The 16,947-nt window shown below is 40.3% G+C and overlaps 1 protein-coding gene and 1 long non-coding RNA gene across 5 annotated transcripts in view; one reads left to right on the top strand and one right to left on the bottom strand.

The window, feature by feature from the left end:
- SGCZ (sarcoglycan zeta) overlaps positions 1-16,947 on the bottom strand; it is an 833,511-nt gene that overhangs the window by 162,394 nt on the left and 654,170 nt on the right. The window lies entirely within an intron of this gene.
- LOC122460022 lies at positions 481-5,193 on the top strand. Its single transcript, XR_006281063.1, has 3 exons — positions 481-784; positions 1,404-1,406; positions 5,183-5,193. It is a non-coding gene; the product is annotated as an uncharacterized LOC122460022 (long non-coding RNA).

The raw sequence follows: 16,947 nt of genomic DNA, 5'->3' as shown, positions 1-16,947 counted from the left end.
TGGTTTGGCACCCCCTTAAACAGTTCTACAGCCCATTGCCCCACTCACTCACTCCACCGTTTGCCACTCTCCTCTTGCTCATAGAGTTCTAGTGCAGCTATTTTGTTACTCAGCCCTCTGACAAGTCACACCATGGTTTTCCTTCTGGGGATTGGCGGATACTTTCCAAGTCTCTCCAGATGATTAGCATTCAATAGTGCTTATTCCCACTGCCCTGAGCCTGTTACTCCTGCCATGACTCAGGAAATCTGCTAATTCACTGCCTTTGGCAGTACCACTTGGCAATGGTTGGTAGGGGAACTCAGGTCTGCTTTCTACTCTGGGTTTCAGTTCAGGGCCCTTTACTAAGCAGTCAAGGCCTGCATCTTCCCTATCCTCACTGTTCTCACGTTTGAGCTACTTCCTACCTTGCTTCCACTCTTCCTAGTCAGACCCCTTTCTATAAGGGTCTTCTAGGTCTCAGGGATTCCTATTCCTCTTTCTTACCTCACTGAGAGTGACTAACACTCTTAACCCTGAAGCCAGTATCTGGGCTTTATGCAGTGTAATTTTAGCTGTGTCGGTCTCAGGATATTAGAGACACAAGATGGGTGAGGTAATATATTTTATTGGGCCAACTTCTGTTGATAAAACCACAGACTAGGACACCAACTCAAAGCAGCACCAGACCCTGCCAGAACAACAGATGCAAAGCCTGCAGACATATCTCCACTGCCGCAATGATCAACACCCCCACAATATACCTTTCACAATCCACAGATCCTACATATGCTTATCTCAACATGTGGGAAACACTAAATGCCCCAACAACAAGTATGTGAGTGAAACCAGACAATCACTATACTCTCAAACTCACACAGGAAAAAGGTAAAAAGAACAAAAGCACCCTGTTACCTGTGGGTGAACAACTACCAATGTGATATATGCCACCATGTACCAGCAATGCCCCTCTGCCATGTACATTGACCAAACTGGACAGTCTCTACGCAAAAGAATAAATGGACACAAATCAGACATCAAAGATTGTAACAATCAAAAACCTGTAGGAAAGCAATTCAATCTCCCTCGACACTCAATAAAAGACTTAAAAATTGCCATTCTTCAACAAAAAAACTTCAAAAACAGACTTCAATGAGAAACTGCAGAACTGGAATGAATTTGCAAACTGGACACCACCAAATTAGGCCTGAATAAAGACTGGGAGTGGCTGGGTCACTACAAAAAGAAATTTTCCCTCTGTTGATATTCAACCCTTCTTGTCAATGGGGCTGGCCTTACCATGAGGCGAATTGAGCCGTCCGCCTCAGGTGCCAGACTGTGAGGGGGGGTACTAGGACCCAGAGTGTAGAAGATTGTGTCTGCTGCTGGTGCATATGTATTCTCTCCGCTCTAGATGCACAGAGATGGTGAAGTGTTGTGCAGGAGGAAGGAGGGCACAAGAGACATAACAGGCAGGCAGGAGAAAAGGTGAGAGGGAATAACAGAAAGCAGCAGGAGCTGCAGGGAGAGAAAGAAGGAGGAGCCTCTTATGTACCTCTCTAGCACCCCCAGGAGCCTGGGCTGATTAACCCCAGCTTCTCAGGGATCTTTCTGTTTCCTGCTGCTTCCCTGAACCCACTTGAGGAGAGCGGGCAGTCAACTGAAGTAGTAGGAGCCAGTTAGGCCCTTAAGACGCTGATATCTTCCCTCACTCAGGCCCTGCTACCAGCCTGCTTATTTGTTCCCTTCAACTGAGTGTTGAGAGCCACTATAGCTGGCACAGAACAGCAGTCATGAGTGAAAGAATAACACATCCCTCTGGGGCAGCATTCAGAAAGAAAGAAAGCAAAGGAAGCTTTTCTATCTAAGCAGGAAGGAGCTCTTCTGAGATATATAGATATAAATGTTCATGGTGAGCCTTCCGGCCCCAGTGTTGATGAGTGATGAGGAGATGCCTGATCTTCCAGTTAGTCAGAGTGCAGGTGACCTGGCAGCTACTGCAGCATCCATATCTCCATCTCAAATGTATGTAACCATGCACATTCCTGAAGAAAAGTGTAGATCAGAGAAGAGTGTGGTGGAGGTGCAAAAAACAGCTGCTGCTGAGTTTAGTTCCTTAAGTTTAGATGATCCAGGACTGTGGACCCACTTGAACAGTAGCCTGAGTGACTTCCTTGTATTGCACGGGCCACAGCAAGTGAAAAACTTCATGTTCCCCCAAGACAATGGAGAACATGTCTTTGTTACTGGCGTGAAATCCCCAATGGTGACAAGGTGGAGAGGCCATGGCTTGTGTACTCAAAAACCCAGAATGCTACATACTGTTTTTGTTGCAAACTCTTCCAGTCTAATGTTCCAGCCAATTTGGTTCTACAGGAACAAAGGACTGGAAAAATCTGGTTAGAAATCTGGCATGCCATGAGAAGGCAGCAAATCCCCAGAGAGCATTCCATAGGTGGAAAGCGCTTGAGATGAGACTAAGATTAAAGGTCACCAAATATGATCAGCATCAAGAGAAGATTTCATCAGAGTCTCTTCACTGGTAAAACGTTCTGAAAGGCTCATTGCCATTGTGAGAATGCTTTCTACCCAAAACCTAGCACTGTGTAGCACTTCAGACCAGCTATATGTGCCAAACAATGTAAACTTCCTTAAAATTGTAGAGCTGATGGCTGAGTTTGATGCTGTACTAAGGAGCATCTAAGAAGACTCACCACCCAAGAAATGTACACACACCGCTACCTTGGAAAAACAATTCAAAATGAGATCATACAGGTACTGGCAACAAAAGTCAAACAGAAGATTGTGGCAGATCTGATGTCAGCAAGATATTACTCTGTTATTCTGGTCTGCACACCTGACATCAGCCATATGGAACAAATGACTTTAATGGTAAGTTTTGTAACAATAGAACCTAGTGAAAATGTCCCTGCAATGGTGACTGTCAGAGAGCATTTTCTAGACTTTATTGACATTGATGATACTACAGGAGCTGGTATGACAAATGTGCTTCTTAAAAAGCTGGAAGATATGGGAATTACGATAGCTGACATGAGAGGTCAGGGCTACAATAATGGTGCCAACATGAGAGGAAAGAACAGAGAGATGCAGAAATGGATCCGAGAGTTAAACCCCCGAGCTTTTTTTGTCCAATGCAGTTCTCATTCATTGAACTTGGTGGTCAGTGATGCAGCATCAGCTTCCAGTGAGGCTGCGGAATTTTTTAATGTAATTCAAAGCATCTTTGTCTTTTTCTCATCAGTGGCAAATTTTGAAGCAACATCTGGGAACATCCTCTCTGACACTGAAACCACTGAGTGCCACATGATGGGAAAGTCGAGTGGAGGCAATAAAGCCTATCAAACACCAAATTGAGAAGATAGATGATGCCATAGTTGCCATTATGGAGGATAATGCTATGACAGGAACTGTTCATGGGAGAACAGTGGCAGAAGGAAATGGAATCCTCAGAAACATACATAACTTCAAATTTCTGTGTGGCTTATTGTTGTGGCATGACATACTGTTTGAAATAAGTGTTGTAAGCAAGGTGTTGACCTTGATATATCTGGAGCAATGGAACAACTGGACAAAGCAAAGTCATACCTACAGTCTTACTGGTCAGATGAGGGATTTCAGAACATTCTGAAGAGTGCACAGAAGTTGGCAGAGGAACTTCATATTGAAGCTATTTTCCCACCCATTCAAGAATACAAGAGTCACTGAAGAAGAAGACAGTTTGATTACAAGGCACAGGATAATCCCATAAGAGACCCCAAACAACAATTCAAAGTTGAGTTCTTTAACCAGGTGCTAGATTGTGCAATGCCATCAGCTGAAGAACATTTCATGCAGCTCAAGGAAGACTATATTTGGGATGTTGTAGGATATTCCAAAATTCCTCCCTATACCTGAAGAATACCTACACCATGAATGCAGGGCACTAGAGACAATGTTGGCACATGATGACATGCGCGATATTGATGCAAGTGATTTAGGTGATGAACTGAAAGCCCTTTCAAGATACATTTCAGCAGGATCAACTCCAAAGGCTGTTCTGGAATATATGTGCACAAATAAGATGACCACGCTCTTTCCAAATGCTTTTGTTGCTCTTTACATACTTCTAACACTTCCTGTAAAGGTTGCCAGTGGAGAACGCAGCTTCTCCAAACTGAAGTTAATAAAAACACATCTATGCTCCACAATGACACAAGAGAGGCTAGTTCGCCTTGCAACCACTCAAAAGAGCATGAGCTGGCCCAGACTGTGGACCTTCAGGAAGCAGTTCAAATCTTGGCAACCAAGAAGGCATGGAAAGCACCACTTTGATTATTCAAACAGAAAAAATGCCAGTGTTTATTATGCAGACAAGAAAAGTTACATTTGCTGTTCAGGCAAAAGTTGAAAAGTTAAATGTTATTTAAAATTTGTGAACAAGGCATTTTAAGTTGTTAGTTCTCCTTTATTGGGAAAGGTAGCACAGCAGTACCATGAGAGGAGTAGAACAGGAAGAAGACAGAATTGAGACCTTTCAAAGTTTTGGCCCAAGCGAGGGGCTATGGGGGTGTCATTTGAGCTCCCCGCCTCAGGTGACAAAATGTTGTGGGCTGGTCCCACTTGTCAACTGTGGGGAATGGGCCACATCCACCCTTATTGAATTGGCCTCATTAGCACTTACCCCCCCCCACTTGGTAAGACAACTCCCATCTTTTCATGTGTTGTATATTTATACCTACTTACCGTATTTTTCACTCCATGCATCTGATGAAGAGGGTTATAGTCCACTAAATTCTTATGCCAAAATACATTTGTTAGTCTCTAAGGTGCCACAAGGACCCCGCATTGTTTTTATTTTTCATAAAGTGATCACTCTATATCTCAGGCCTTATCCTCAATGGACACCTGTACAGCACCTTCAAAAGGTAAGCCTGGGAGCTTAAATTAATCACTCTGCTAAACACCAAAAACCATGGCCTGAACAGTGACACTGGATTTTTGTCTTCTTACAACCACCTGTAACCTATCACCCCCCTCTACTTTGAATGGTCCCTTACAATATGTGCTAACTACTTATGCTAAACAGTCTGTTCTACCTTGCATTTTGCTGTGACTTTGGGAGTTCCTTTATCAGACCTGAAACGCAGTTCTGTGTGGCTTGAAAGTTTGTCTTTCTCACCAAGAGAAGTTGGTCCAATAAAAGATGTTACCTCAACTATCTTGTTTTTCCTGGCTCTGTGTAAGCCTGCTCCCTTACATGAGCTTGCTTCCAATTAGCAGACTCCTCATGGCCTAAATCTTTCCCTGATTGCCACTTAATTGGTTGATTGGGCCTGTCTGACCTAATTCAACCCTCACAGGGCCAGTGCAGGAAGCCCACCCCCATCACATGCCCTGAGATGTGATAGGATACATTCCAAATATCTATAAACAAATTCAGGGTTCAGGGAGGGAAGAGCCAATTTCAACATTACCTATAGAGAAAGCAGTAGCAACTGCAAACACATTCACAACTTAAACTGACTGATACATTTCTTTAAAATTTGCAGCTTTGTACCAAAAAAAAATCACTCCTGAGAAGAGAGACAAATTGTCAAGCCTCAACACAGAGCAAATTGAAGCAGAAAATAAGTTTACTGTATAATGAAAATGCTGACTGACCCTTACTTTAAAAGATCTCATGTATGTTAAATCTATCACCTGCATATCCATAAATTATTCATTTGATACAGCTCCACTAGGGTTCACTGATCATTTTATAATATTTATTATATATGCTGATTTCATTCTTTGAAAACTGTATAAACCAATGACACTGTTATAGTAATGTCATCAAGAGAGGTACCATAATACCACTTGGCTGATATTATGAGAGTGAAAAATAATACCCTTTCTCACACATCATTTAGGCCTTGTCTTCATGGGCAGCATCCCAGGTATATGTAGCTACATGCTGCAGTGAAAAGCTGGCTGCATCCACACTGAGGTGCATAGCTACATGCAGCTGTGAAAGGCTCTGGCAGTGTGGAGGCAGTAGAAAAAGGCTCTGGCAGTGGGGAACTGCCAGAGCCTTTCCCCACGGCATCCTCCCTGCAAGAGCCTTTGCCTGCTGCTGGATCCTTTCCCTACTCCCTACTTTCCCTTCCCCAGGGTCTGAACCACTCCCACAAAGCTGAAGACTTAACTGAAAACAGCTTAGCAAGTACTCCTGTCTCCAGCACCCAGACACCCAGTTCCCAATGGGATCTAAACCCCAAATTAAATTTGTTTTACTCTGTATAAAGATTATACAAAGTAAACTCATAAATTGTCCACCCTCTAGAACATTGATAGAGAGATATGCACAGCTGTTTGCTTTCCCAGGTATTAATCACTTACTCCGGGTTAATTAATAAACAAAAGTGATTTTATTAAGTATAAAAAGTAGGATTTAAGTGGTTTCAAGTAATGACAGACAGAGCAAAGTAAGTTACCAAGCAAAATAAAACAAAACACGCAAGTCTAAGCCTAGTACACTAAGAAACTGATACAGGTAATATCTCACCCTCGAGATGTTCCAATAAGCTTCTTTCACAGACTAGACTCCTTCCTAGTCTGGGCTCAATCCTTTCCCCAGTACAGTCCTTGTTAGTTCCAGCTCAGGTGGTAACTAGGGAATTTCTCATGACTGGCAACCCCTTTGTCCTGCTCCACCCCCTTTTACAGCTTTGGCACAAGGGAGGAATCCTTTGCCTCTCTGAGTCCCCACTCCTCCTTCTAAATGGAAAAGCACCAGGTTTAAGATGGATTCCAGTATCATGTGACATGGTCACATGTCACTGTAAGACCTAATTCTTCATTTCCCATGTCAGGTACACAGAAAGGCTTGCAGGTAAATAAACCCATTCATAACCAATTGTCCTTGTCAATGGGAGCCATCAAGATCCTAATCCACCATTAATGGCCCACACTTTGCATAATTACAATAGGACCTCAGAATAATACTTCATATTCCTAGTTTTAGATACAAGAATGTCACATTCATACAAATAGGATGAACACACTCAGTAGATTATAAGTTTTGTAATGGTACCTTATAAGAGACCTTTTGCATAAAGCATATTCCAGTTACATCATATTCACACTCATTAGCATATTTCCATAAAACATATGGAGTGCAACATCAGAGGGGAAATCTGATCAACTGGGTACAACTCTCATAGCTGTAGCAGGTCATTACATATACATATCCTCCACTGTATTTAGGAACAAAACAAATTTCAACATCAAGACAGACAAAAGGATAAAATTCCATGATATTCTTTAAACAAACTGCAATGAAAATTTCAAAAAAATGTCAACAGGAATATGAATAATTGTAGCCACTGATAAATGCTAAATTGCCTCGGCAAGGCGTATACCGTATATATCAGAAGAAATCACAGAATCATGGAAATGCGAGTTTGGAAGTGACCTTCAGAGGTTTTCAAGTCCAGTCTCCAGCGTTGAACTCGGACCTAGATCATCCCTGACAGGTATTTCTCCAACCTGTTCTTAAAAACCTCCAATGATAGGGAGTCTACAACCTCCCTTGGAAGCCTATTCCAGAGTTTAACTATCCTGATAGTTAGGAAAATCTTTCCAATATCTAACCTAAATCTCCCTTGCTACAAATTAAGCCCATTATTTCTTGTGCCATTTCAATGGACATGGAGAACAATTGATCACTGTCTTTTTTATAACAGCCCTCAGCATATTTGAAGACCATTATAAGGTTCCCCCCCCACACACACACATTCACACTCAATTTTTCTCAATACTAAATCTGCCCAGTTTTTTAAAAACTTTCATCAGGTCACGTTTTTAAACCTTTTATCATTTTTGTTGCTTTCTTCTGTATTTTCTCCAGTTTGTCCACATCTTGTCTAAAGCGTGGCACCCAGAAAACAGTACTCCAGCTGAGGCACTCACCCCAGTGCCAAGTAGAGCAGAACAATTAACTTGCATTTCTTTCATACAGCACTCCTGATAATACACCTCAGAATGATATTAGACTTTTTTCACAAATGCATTGTATTGTTGAATTATAGTCAATCTGGGATCAATATAACCCTGGATCCTTTTCAGCAGTATATAGCCCAGCCAGATATTCCTTACTTTATAGTTGTGCATTTGATTTTTCCTTCCCAAGAATAGTTTGCACCTGTCTTTATTGAATTTTATCTTGTTTGATTTCAGACCATTTATCTAATTTGTCAAACTCATTTTGAATTCTAATCCTGTGCTTCCAAGTGAATGCAAACCCCGCCCACCAGCTTGATGTCATCCACAAATTTTATAAGCATATTCTCCAATCTATTACGCAAGTCATTGATGAAAATATTGACTAGGTCCAAAACCAGGACTTATCCCCTGGTAGAACACACCCACCTACGCTATCCCACCAGTTTAACACCAAACCATTGATAACTGCTGTCAAGGTTCCTTCCCCACTCTGAACTCTAGGATACAGAGGTGGGGACATGCATGAAAGACCCCCTAAGCTTATTCTTACCAGCTTAGGTTAAAAACTTCAAGGTACAAACTTTGCCTTGTCCTAGAACCCTATGCTGCCACCACCAAGCATGTTAAACAAAGAACAGGGAAAGAGCCCACTTGGAGACATCTTCCCCCCAAAATATCCCCCCAAGCCCTACACCCCCTTTCCTGGGGAAGGCTTGATAAAAAATCCTCACCAATTTGTATAGGTGAACACAGACCCAAACCCTTGGATCTGAAGAACAATGAAAAAGCAATCAGGTTCTTAAAAGAAGAATTTCAATTAAAGAAAAAGTAAAAGAATCACCTCTGCAAAATCAGGATGGTAAATACCTTACTGGGTAATCAGATTCAAAACATAGAGAATCCCTCTAGGCAAAACCTTAAGTTACAAAAAGACACAAAAACAGGAATATACATTCCATTCAGCACAACCTATTTTACCAGCCATTTAACAAAAGGAAATCTAATGCATTTCTAACTAGAATACTTACTAATTTAACAAAAGTTCTGAAGAGCATTCCTGACCTGGTCCCTGCAAAAGCATCACACAGACAAACAGACCCTTTGCTCCCCCCCCATCCTGCTTTGAAAGTATGTTGTCTCCTCATTGGTCATTTTGGTCAGGTGCCAGCAAGGTTATCTTAGCTTCTTAACCCTTTACAGGTGAAAGGGTTTTGCCTCTGGCCAGAAGGGATTATAGAGTTCTGTATACAGGAAGGTGGTTACTCTTCCCTTTATATTTATGACAACTACTCTTTGAGTTCAGTCAGTCAACCAGTTGTGTATCCACCTTTAGTTTTATAAGACCATACTTCCCTAGTTTGCTTATGAGAATATAATAGATGCATAGATTCCAAGGCCAGAAGTTCCCATTGTGATCATCTAGTCTGACCTCCTGTATAATTCAGTCCATAAAATTTCACCAAAATAATTTCTAGCACATATTTTATAGAAAAACATCCAATATTATTTTAAAAGTTGTAAGTAATTGTAAGAATCCACCACAGCCCTTGGTAAGTTATTACAATGGTTAATTACTCTTACTGTTAAAATTGTATACCTTTTTTCCCAGTTTGAATTTGTCTACCCTCAACTTCCAGCCATTGGATCATGTTATACCTTTGTCTGCTAGATAAGTCAAAAGTCTTACTATAATCAAGATATATCACGTCTCCTGCTTCCCACCATTCAATAGGCCAATAAAACTGTCAAAGAAAAAAATTAGGTTGGTTTGACATGATTTGTTCTTGACGAATCCATGCTGGTTATTCATTTTAATCCTATTATCCTCCAGGATATTGATGGGCAACCTGCGGCCTGGCAGGGTAATCCACTGGCGGGCCACAAGACAATTTGTTTACACTGACCATCTGCAGGCATGGCTGCCCACAGCTCCCAGTGGCCATGGTTCACCATTTCCGGCCAATAGAAGCTGTGGGAAGCAGCGGCCAGCACATCCCTGGGGCCCGTGCTGCTTCCTGCCGCTCCCATTAGCCGGGCATGGTGAACCACGGCCACTGGGAGCTGAGGGTGGCTGTTCCTGCAGAAGGTTAATGTAAAGAAACTGTCTTGAAGCCCGCCAGCGGATTACCCTGATGGGCCGTGTGCAGCCCACAGGCTGCAGGTTACTCACCACTGCTCTAGGAACTTACAAATTATTTAAATCACTTGTTCCAGTATCTTTCCAAGTATCAAAGTTAGTCTGATTGGTCTATGGTTCCTTGGTCCTCTTTGCACGGCCCTCCCCCACCACACACACACACTTTTAAAGACAGGTACTAACCCTTCTCCAGTTCTCTGGGACCTCATCCGTCTTCCCCTCCATGACTTTTCAAAGATAATTGATAACAGTTCAGATATTGTTGTTTAAGTACCCTAGGACAAATTTTGTCAAGCCCTGATGACTTGAATACATCTAACTTATCTAAATATTCGTTAACCTGTTCTTTCCCTGTTTTTGGTTTAAGTTCCTTCCCCATTGTTAATATTGTGTTCAGTATCTGGTCACCATTAATCTTTTTGTGGAAGACTGAAGCAAAATAGGCATTAAACATTATTAAATAAATAATTAAAGCATGAATAATCCTTCTACATCAGAACTAAGTATTATTATTATTATTATGAGATGATGATAACAGGGCACAGATTACAGGTTTTATTGTTGAATCACTTCCCAGAACTATCTTTCCCATTATTCCAGTCTCCTAAACTGCATTAAACTACTCAACATATTAAGAGATTTAAATTTTAGATCTCAGATTTGCCAACCCCTACACAAGAACAAGGCCTTGTTACTTTCCAGATGAATCTGAAAGTAACTAACAAGCAAACACATGGACAGATGGCTTTTCTCTCTACTGATACTACATGTTAGAAGTATGCTTAGAGGGAAAGTCTATCAAGACCTCTGGAGTCATACCTCTGTTATTTATTTTAAAAATATTACCTAATGTAGTGTATTTTTTCAGTTTCCCTTTTAGCTTTAAAGGTTAATTCCAAACTTATTTATAAATGTGTTTTAGATTTTTTCTCTTCAATTTATTTAATTTCCATTAAAAGAAAACATATAAACAATTTACTAAACTAAATTACCAAGTTTAGTACAGTAAAAATTTGTTATAATCATTTCTTACTTTATTTAAATTAATAAAAAATACCTATCTAGATTAGAGGCTTCTGAAAACTCTCAACATCCAGAAATTTATTATTAGGTTTTCACAAATTTTTTTTAATCTGTTAGTTTACATAAATATTTCATCTATGTCATTTATTTTGAAGGTCATTGGTATTTACTGGGACAAAGTTTTAGGGAGTACATAGTACATAGGTAAACTATAACATGATTTAAAACACGCAATTGAGTAGAAAGGAAGTAAGAAAAAGTGATAAATTCTCTTCGTTTTTATTTCTAGGGTCCCTATCTGACACCAGTTTAGAATTTATAACATGCATATGCATGTTCCTGATATAGTGAATCAAGATTTTAGGACTAGATTGGGATTAAGGAGCTTTCAATTGCTCATTCATTTAGACAGCAGACCTTGCTTGAGATCCAACACTCTGCCCTGACTCAGATACAAGCTCTTTGTAAACACTTCACTCCCTCCTTCACATGCTCTTAAGTCAACTAATACAAAAATGCAGCTTCATCTAAGACTGCAGGACAGCCTTTCCACCAGTATCTGGTATTGCAAGAAAGGAACACTGAATGTAGTGACATATCCAATTGCACCCAAACAGATTGTTTCTCAATTTGAAGGGTATCAAGTTCATCTCAACCACACTTGCCTCACACATTCTTGCTGCAATAATTCCTACTCCCCTTGACAGATACGCACAATTTGCTGTGGGTTTTATTTTTTAACATAGCTGATCTTTCTGTGCTCTGCCAATCTTGTAAATGGGGTTTGTTTCAGGGATTGCTTCCTGGGTTAGTGTTTTTGTTATGTGGTGTACAGTTGCTGGTAAGTATTTGCTTCAGGTTGCAGGGCTGTCTGTAAGCAAGGACTGGCCTTTCTCCCAAGGTCTGAGAGAGTAGGGGGACGGTCCTTCGGGGTAGATTGTAGATCCTTGATGATGAGCTGGAGAGGTTTTAGTTGGGTGCTGTAGGTGATGGCGTTCTGTTACTTTCTTTGGTGAGCCTGTCCTCTAGTAGGTGACTTCTGGGTAACCTCCTGGCTCTGTCAATCTGTTTGTTCACTTCACCAGGTGGGTACTGTAGTTTTAAGAATGCTTGATAGAGATCTTGTAGGTGTTTGTCTCTGTCTGAGGGATTGGAGCAAATGAGATTGTATCTTAGAGCTTGGCTGTAAACAATGGATTACATGATGTGGTCTGGATGAAAGCTGGAGGCATGTAAGTAAGTATAGTGGTCAGTAGGTGTCTGGTATAGGGAACCTGAAGCAAATTCTCAGCAACATCTACACACCATGCAACAAAAACACTAACCCAGGAACCAATCCCTGAAACAAATTCCGTTGCCGACTCCGTCTGCATATCTGTTCAAGGGGCACCATTATAGGACCTTACCACATCAGCCACACCATCAGCGGCTCGTTCACCTGCACATCTACCAATGTGATATATGCCATCATGTGCCAGCAATGCCCCTCTGCCATGTACATTGGTCAAACTGGACAGTCTCTATGCAAAAGAATAAATGGACACAAATAAGACATCAAGAATTGTAACATTCAAAAACCAGTAGGAGAACACTTCAATCTCCCTGGACACTCAATAACAGGCTTAAAAGTGGCAAATCTTCAACAAAAAACTTCAGAAACAGAATCCAACAAGAAACTGCTGAATTGGAATTAATTTGCAAACTGGACACCATCCAATTAGGCTTGAATAAAGACTGGGAGTGGATGGGTCACTACAAAAAGTAATTTTCCCTCTGCTGATACTCACACCTTCTTGTCAACTGTTGAAAATGGACCACCTTGATTGCATTGGCCTCGTTAACACTACAAATTTCCCCTCCCTTGGTATTCACCTCTTCTTGTCAACTGTTGAGAATAGGCCACTTCCACCCTAATTGAATTGGCTCGTTATCACTGATCCCCCCACTTGGTATGGCAACTCCCATTTTTTCATGTGCTATCATATATGTCCTGCTTTCTGTATTTTTCACTCCATGCATCTGATGAAGTGGGTTTTAGCCCACAAAAGCTCATTTCCAAATCAATTTGTTAAGTCTCAAAAATATGAATATCATTTGGGGTCATGGAAATTGCCACCATTTCATGAAAATGACACTGTGAGGCTCTAGAATGGTAAATAAAGGTCGCAATCAGTAATGGTATCACAAGAGGTAACCCTGTGGTTATATGAGGTTATCATCCCCAGATGGATATGTACTATAGAGGAAGGCAGCACCTTCTCCAAATCTCAGAAGGGATAAGGGCAATGAAACTGCTGTTCTGCCCACAGGATCTCAGACAACTTTCTTGTTCACATCTATGGTTAGGTAAACTTTCAGCCTGATACACCACTGCATCACTCTAGCTTTAAACCGTGTAACTGAATTGAAATCAATTCAATTACCCTGGTGAAAAAAAATGGAGTAACTCAATGATCAATCTGGCTTTTTGTCAAATCTCCTTTTTTAAAACTGTCCCTTGCTATATGTAATTGATATGGTGAAAAATAACTGCAGATCTTGCATAAAAGCAGAAGCAATCACATAAAAATGCAATGGCAAAAATACACGAGAATAAGATTTAACTGACAGTAAGAGTGTAGCTGGGAACATAAATAGCTAAAGCAGACTCTATTAGAAAAACCTTAGGAATTGCTGTGAGAGGGTCACTCAATACACTGGCCCCAGCATATGCCTTGGGAAAGAGAAAGTCACATGGGACTTTTGAATGCCAATTTTTCACAGTAAAATCCAGACTGGCAGCAAAATTAAATGTCAAACAGTCACAGGAACCTTTTGTACTGTGTTATGTTTATAGGCTTATCTGAAACAAAGACTCATTTGCCCCGACCTAAGACAGCCTACAAGTCACTAGCTACTAATAATTATAGTTATATAGATAGATAGTTTTGCTTCACATACACCCTTCATCAGCAAGGATACTGTGGCATTGGTTACACTTTTGGCACTGGATGGCCCAATCTCATTTTAACATAAGAATAGTGTTGAACCTGTTTCATCCAGAGTAACATCTGTCTGAAATGCCTGTGTGACATTTCATTGTGCCATCTTTTCATTGTGATAAAAAAAATGTTAAGACAATTTTCTGGACCTTGCCCTACCCTACTGGCTGAAAAAATTCTGCCATATTTTTACTGCAAAGGACTAACCATAATCCAGTCTGCAACTGGATTCTATTAAGTTTTTAAAGAACAAAGGAATGAAATTATTCCAGTGCTTGAAAAAAACCTCACACTGGTGGTGATCTACATTAACTGCATATCAGGAGCTCTCTAATTATTTCTGCTAAAACTCCACATTTAACTTAATTTTTCCATAAGCCCCTGTTTTCAGGAATGATCTGTAAAGTACACAATAAAATACAGCCTGTGAACAAACCTTGGACATCTTTAAAAAAAATCTAATCCTTCCAAGCCTACTTATCAGTAAATATCAGTAAATGTTAATTTCACCTTACACACACAAACTGACAAACATTTCCATTAGTAATCATCTACATTTACAGATATGAAAAGAAAAATGCTACTTGAGAACTTCTTAGAGTTTGATTCAAATTATATTGTCTTTGTATATTTTAAAATCTCATATGACAATTTGTGTGTTAATGGTGATCATTTAACTTTCTGCATCTCAACATCTACTATCATTAAACAAAAGTCTGACCCTCCCCTATTGTCTGACATGCCATAATTCACCAATCAATCAATAAAATAACCTCCCCCCAATTGTGTGCAATTGTGAACATTTAAATTGATAATTTTAAAAAATGCTTAAAAATCAAGATTTTCAGATGCTTTGGGCACTCACAACTCCATCTCCAATTGAAGTCAATGATAGCTGTGTGTACATAGCACCTCTGAACATCAGGAGCTCAGAACATGCCTTCTTATAACACTGCCTCTCTCTCTGTCTTTACCTTCCTATCAAAGCTATGATCAGTGGAGGCAGTAGAACTGGAGCCCCCTCAGCTACCCAAAAAGTTGTTCAGTACCTTTTGAGAGGTGCTGAGCATCCTGTAGCTACAGTGAAGTTACTGGTGCTTGAGGATACTCAGCATTTCTCAGAAGTCACTTTGCACCTTGCATATTTAGGCCTAGTGCCAAGTTTGCTACAGAAGAGTACAATATAGAAATGGATGCTGTAGGAAACAACAGGCTTGCGATAAAGTTGCAGAGTGTAGTAATTTTGTCTTTAATGCACATTTCTGTGACTGTACAAGAAACAAAGCACTCTGTTTACTACACTATACATGTATTCAAGCCAGGTGGAAAAAAACTGTTTGTACTATTAGGAATGAAGCATTTAAGTGTGACAGGCCGAGATGAATTTTCTGATTTTTCTTACATTACTAGGATGTCTGCTTGCTTTCATCTGCACTATGACGGCTGTTAGCACTGCTGCTCCAGCGGCATCTCAAAGAATGGAGACATTTGCTGGCAACAATCCATCACAATACTGTTTGCCCTTCTTCCCCAGTCAGGAGTAACATCATTAGTAGTTTCATATTTTTAATGGGAACATTTCACTTGTAGTCTCATTAACAGCAGTACTTAGTAGAGCAATAGGCTGGGCTTTACTTGTCATGGCTTTGGTTAGGAAAAAGGCGTGACTTCTCATGAGCAATTAATAGCATGTCAATTTCAAAATACATAGGAAATATCATATAAGAGAAGCATGAGCTAAAACGATGCTATATAAACCTGATCCTTTAGATCCTGGAAACAAAGAAATAAATAGCAACTCTAGGTGCTGAGAATTTGTTGATGGTTTCAGGGCAAATCTTGTGCTTACTTCTATATCATCAGCTCTGCAACCGTGTTCCATATGGTCTACTCATGGAACCCATTGCCAGTGTCTGAGTGCCTCACACTCTTCTAATGTATTTCTCCAGAAAACATCCCCATTTTACAGATGAGGAACTGAGGTACAGAGACCAAGTGACCTGCCCAAAGTTACAGAGGAAAACTGTGGGTAGAGCAGTGAATTGAACCCAGGTCTCCTGAATCTTACATGCCAGTGTCCTAACATCTATGCCCATCTTTGCACAAAAGTGAAAGACAGAGAAAAAGATTTATCCTGTTGCTTCTAGAAGAGGTCCTGCTAGCTCATGTATGAGGCATTTTGGTATTGGGACATCAGTACTCAGCTACCCTCTATAGTCTATGCAAAAACAGTTTCAATTTTCAAAAGACAGAACCAAAGTAGATTATTTTTCCTAATTTTAAGTATAATGAAAATGTTGCATAATGCTCATCTCAGTCAACTAATTTTTCCTCCTCTGTATTAAATTACTTGTTTTAATTACTTTCAAAACACAATTCTCTTAATATGCACTATCCACACTGTCGTAGCAGAATTTGTGTTCTTGGGGGAGGTATCGGATCTTCAGCTAGTGTTAGTCCATATAAAGCAGTTTCTAGGGAGACCTTTTTTCCATCTGTGTCTGAAGCAGGATCTTATGAGATATTCTTTCTGTTGCAGACACTGCCATTCTCATTCATGTCTTTACCACCTCAGGAGTAGATTATTGCAATGAGCATTACAGAGAAATATGACTTAAATCAACGTGGTATCTGAAGCTGTAGAATACAGCTATTCATAACACTGGCACCCTTAAGATTTCTGGGAGAGTTGAAGTTTGTTTTTTTTAATCTATTGCGTAGATCTCTAAATGGTGTGGATGTGCCTACTTGAGAGAATACGTTATGCTCTACCATGCTGCCAAACCAATGATGAGAGAAGGTGCTAGACCTGGAACTGTCTTGGAATAAATCAAGAGGATTTTG

This window comes from Dermochelys coriacea, chromosome 4 (assembly GCF_009764565.3).
Source record: "Dermochelys coriacea isolate rDerCor1 chromosome 4, rDerCor1.pri.v4, whole genome shotgun sequence".
Lineage (NCBI taxonomy): Eukaryota > Metazoa > Chordata > Testudines > Dermochelyidae > Dermochelys > Dermochelys coriacea.
The sequence above is the reverse complement of the archived record's forward strand: the minus strand, read 5'-3'. Positions and strand labels throughout refer to the sequence as shown.